The sequence below is a fragment of the Spermophilus citellus genome (assembly GCF_964194105.1).
Source record: "Spermophilus citellus genome assembly, chromosome: 3".
Taxonomy (NCBI): Eukaryota; Metazoa; Chordata; class Mammalia; order Rodentia; family Sciuridae; genus Spermophilus; species Spermophilus citellus.
In genome coordinates, this window is record NC_138184.1 from 28,600,714 (window position 1) to 28,606,056 (window position 5,343).

General features: G+C 35.9%; 1 pseudogene across 1 annotated transcript; it reads right to left on the reverse strand.

The window, feature by feature from the left end:
- Positions 1-2,175: 2,175 nt before the first annotated feature.
- Positions 2,176-2,922, reverse strand: LOC308645828 (large ribosomal subunit protein uL6-like; annotated as a pseudogene). The gene has a single exon. The product of its transcript is annotated as a large ribosomal subunit protein uL6-like (transcript).
- Positions 2,923-5,343: the final 2,421 nt, after the last annotated feature.

Here is a 5,343-nt window from a genome sequence, read left to right on the forward strand (position 1 = left end):
TGAAGTAAAATTACTTCTTTGAGAGAATGTGACTGGTAGATACTACAGTTTTCCAGATTCTCTGACATGTTACTTTTGTCCCAGTTTGAGAGGCACACACCCATGGATAATTCTTCAAACTTTTAGCATGATGGGAAGACCCTGGGAAACAGATCCTGTTCTCTATCATTATGAAATCACCTCAAAACAGTCATTTGTTCCTATTTCTTCATCCATGACCCATGAAAATGTCAGGAGCTTTCCTAAACCAAGTCTCTGTTCAAACTATATTCTCAATCTGAAATACCCAGGGTCTCTAGAAATGAGTCCTTTATTTGTCCTTCAAGGAGGAGTTGCAATGCCAGCACCTCTGTTAAAAGCAACAGCATTATCCTAATTTAGAGAGGCAATATATTTCACTTAGTCTTCTCGCCTTCCTAGTCTTCTGCATAGAGTAGGTATCAATTAAATTGTTATTGATGTAAATCATTGCCATAAATGTTGACATTAATGTCAACCACTGATGTTATCATATAATAAATTTAACATATAACACTTTTTCTCTCCCATTTTCTTTTTCAGCAACATAGAAAACCAGGCACCAGTAATAGTATTATGAGTTCATTAACTTTGCAGATGAAGAAATTAAGGCTAAGTGCAGTCAATTTCTTATGCAAGATCACACAGAAATAATGAAAGCTTTTTCATCCTCACAGGGAGAAGTCAGGTGCAGAGCACTGGATAGAGCAAGTGAAACACTGGACACACTGGACATACCACTGCAGAAACAATGATTGACAGTCATGTGAACATAGGGTGGCCAAGGATTATGAGTTAGAAACACAGTGTTAAAATCTAAGTCTTACTTGCAAGTCTGTATCAATTCTCCTCCCATCTTGGTCACAGACATATATTAAAGCCCAAATAAGTTATTTACACCTTTTCTCTGTATGTGTTTCAATGTTATAAAATAGAAACAGCAATATCCACATTCTGTGCAACACATATGAATTACAAAGATAAATAATGGGATTAAAGTTAAAGAAAGACATAGAGAAACAGCAATGGTTAATTTATCTGGAGGAAAGTATGTTTTAAGAGTAAAAACAATGCCTGCTTTTGGTGGCCTCTCAATCTAACTACCCCAAATCCTAAAGCAATTTTGGGCATGTGTCTTTTCTTTGACACTTTACTCCCTTTCTCAAACTCTCACTCTGATAAGAAATATTCCCAAACTAAATGAAGAGGCTGGAATCTTTCTTTAATTTTCATCTAACAGTTTTGCTATCGTGTTATCAGTGTCGTACCTGTGTCTGAGCTACCCTGCTGTTGTGAGTGGAATGTTTGTATCCCTCCAAAATGCATATGTTTCTAACCCCCAGTGCAATGCTATTTACAGAGGGGAACTTGAAAAGCTTATTAAATTTTGATGACTTCACAAAGGTAGGTTACTAATGGTGGGATTCTAATCCCTATTTAAGAAAAAAAAGTCTAGAGAGCATACTCTCTTTCTCTTAACCATATGAGGATACAGAAAGAATGCAGTAGTTTGCAACCAGAACAAAATCTTTCACCAGGAGCCAAATCCATTTACACCTTAATTGATACTTCCTAGCCTCTAGAATTATTTGAAATAATTTTCTATAAAGCCATCCAGTCTACAATCAGTCATACATCATTGAAGAATGGGCATACAGCTAAAAATGCATCATTAGGTTATTTCATCATTGTGTGAACAACATCAACTGTACCTACACAAACATAGTGTTATAGCCTACTACACACCTAGAATTACAAGGAATAACCACTGTCATACACATAATTCATCACTAACCCAAATGGCACTATACACTACATGAATGCATTACATTACAGCAGCTCAAACAGAAGAAGACACTGATCTAAACCTCAGACAACCAGTTCATTTTGCCATGCTATATATATATTTTTTCTACTTTGAAGACCATAGAATGGACTCCTAATGTCATCCATAAGCATTGGATGACCGCACAAAGAATACCTCCAGAATGTGGGCCTACATGCCCAGGTTTTCCCCTGTATTCCCCCATCTCTGAGTTTACCCTAAGAGACAAACAACAGTATTTAAAATGCACTTAGAATAAAATTAATATCAGTCTTTCGCTAAACAAATTAAGCAAAAATGTCCAATTTCTATATGGCCTGCTCATTCTATTCTTTTTTTTTCTTGTTCTGTTCCTTTGAAAGAACACTAAAGTTTATTTAATCTGTTGGAAAGGATTAAGTCCAAAGCCAATAGAGATATTTTATTGCATCATTGAAATATCAAATTGACTCCAGGACATGTTTCTGTGACTAGACAACTCTTAGATCTTATTCATCAGCCTGCTGAACAGTTCCTTTTTCAGAAACATAAAGACCATCCAAAAATTTTCTGATATCTTTGTTTTTTCACTGTTGTGGCTTGCTGAATTAAAGCAGCTGAATTTGAAACAAGTTCAATATCATTTCCTTGAAGGATTAATTCATCTTTCTGAGCTTGAGACACTGAACAAGCAACACCTGTCCTCATCTGAACCCTGCGGATATATTTTTCACCCCCCAAAATTTGGATTTCAACAAGAGACTCATTCTCCTGAATAACAACATTGATGGGGAAGTGAGCATACACAGACCTCATCTTGTACAGGAAGTCCAGTTTAACACCCTTGATTGTGTTCTGTGCATGACTACAGATGGTGCGAACAGTGGCCAGTTCCTTTCTATTTCCCCACCATTTGTCAACCCATAGCCTTTTCTTTTTCTTTCCAAGGCTGAGTTCCACATTGATATGATTGAAATCCCTCTGGAAGGTTCATCTTGGGCCCTTCACAATAACTGTACATCCCTTCAGAGTAGTATCAACATGTTCTGGAATGTCACAGTCTGAGTGCTGAGAATAATCTTCATTCTCGAAGTAGATGCGGCAAAGCCTGCTTATTCTATTCTTATGGATAGATCTAAGTATCAAGTCAACATTTAATTAAAGATTGCTGAATGAGCAAAGACTCATAACTAGAGGGATGAGACGATTCAGAAAGAACTATAAGTTATCCCAATATGTCCATCTTACAGCAGAGGTTGTCTGAGAGTATTCCCAGTTTAACAATTAAAGATTAAGAGATACGAAAAAATTGTGCTCTATATGTGTAATAAGGATTGTAATGCATTCCACTGTTGTATATTTTAAAAAATTAATTAATTAATTAAAAAAAAACAATTAAGGTTTAAATAGGCAATATGCTCCAATCCACATGGCCAAGGTAATGCATTCCTCTCTGGATTCAGATGATAATTTCAGTAATTATTAAATCAAGAAAGCACACCAGGATTTCATAAGAAATAATCTCAAGTCCACTATGATTAACTTCAAAGAATTACCTATCTGTAAATAGTGGTACTCTATCTAGAGTTATTTATTCATTCAACAAATGTTTATTGAGTACATGCTACATGCCATCAATTTTTGGTTATACAAAGCTCAAAGAGAATGGAATAAGAAGGAATGATAAAAAAGTAATTAAAGTGAGATGTTATTAAAAAATAACAAGCTATGCTAAAGTATTAAATACACAGATTTTGGAAAATAAATGAATTTATTCCTGCTCATGTTATGGGAAAGAAACATAGAGGTAAAATTTTTATCCTACCTGAAAGATGATATCAATTTCCCTCCCTCTTTGGCTACAGACATACAGTGGAACCCAGATAGTTATTTATGCGTTTTCTCCCTGTGTATTCACAAATATTATCCAATGTTATTATGCAGTTTTCTAAAGCTCTCTTCCAAATTATGACTTGGAGACCTATATGGTTTCCATGATGAAACTTCAATATCACAGGTTCTTTGTATTCATGCATGCAGAGAAGACATTCCAGTTCTGAGCTCCTATAGACCAGAAGTGACTTATTACTGCCATTGTGTTCTGTAGGTGAAGATGTATCACCTGTTTTACCTAGATGCATAGGATTGAGAAAAGGTAAGGGAGCATAGGACTTATCTCTGCCATGGATATAAGGGGAGTAAGTAGGTAGCTAAGTGAGAAGTAGAAGAAAGAACAGTCTACACAGAGAAAAAAAATAAACTTCATGTGCAAAGTCATTTGAGATCAGAAATCTGTTGGCTCAGTTACAAACTAGAAGACCACTGAGCCTAGAATACAGTGAATGAGGAAGAGAAAAGCTCCCTGCAAGGATGCAGAACTATGAAAGGACAAAAGGCAGACCAGACATGAGTGCACCAAAGCAATAAGGTAGGAATTTACGTATAATGCAAAGGAAAGCTTTAAGGATATTTTTAATAGAATAATTATATGACATGTTATAATTTTTTTATGAAGGATCAATGTTATTATTTTTAGAGAATGGATCAAAGAAGAGAAGAATGGCCATTTGGTCAGCTGTGCCAGGTGAGAAATGATGATATTCACTGATGAATTGGAGGAAACTCTCTTGGACAAGATGAGTGTATTGCCACCTACTGAAATGACTGCATATTTGATAAAATAGGTTTTAAGAGGAATTCAAAGTTGTATATCTCAAGTCTGAAATGCGTTTAAAATATTCAAATGGAGATGCAATGGAAATTGAAGTACCCAAGTCTCAAACTGAGAGGTTCCATCCAAGCCTAATGTGTACGTTTGTGAATTGGTAACAATCAGAGGAATTGGCATCCAGGGAATGAATCAAATCCCCTGGAGAGAGAGAATTCAGAAAGCCCTGAGACTTCATAGGTGGTAGAGAAGTAGTGAGGCTCAAATAAGTTTAACATGTTATCCCAAGAAAAGGAAGTGTCTCAACCAAGTTGTAGTCCAATGTATTAAATATGGCTTAAATTTCAACTAAGATAAGAATAAAGAAACATTCTTTGGGGTTTGGAATCAGAGTTCAAAATGAGTTTCAGTTGAGCCATGACAGAAGCAAACAATTTGGAATAATATGACTAGCATATTGGGTATCAGAGAATCAGGTGTAGTTACTTGTTCTTTCTAGATATTTGTGTAGGAAGAAGAGCGGAAAAATGGTGGGGCTAGAGTCAAAAAGGATTTTAGTTATAACTCATTTGTGTCACCCCTCTCATCTAGGCTTGAAAAATACTAAGCAAGACAAATAAGAATGGAATTTATCATGTGGGGCTGTTTGAGGAACTTTTCTAAGACACTGAGGCAGTCAGTCATTCTGAGTTGAATTTTCCAGTTTCTCCTACAGATCATTTGTCAAAATTTTAGCCTTTCTCTACTCCCAGATCTTTCTTTCCTCATTCAAGTGTCTTGGACATGCCTTCAGACTCTGCACCCCTTTCACACCTTTCCCAAGATAGTTGGCCTCTTCATCAGGTTCTATCAG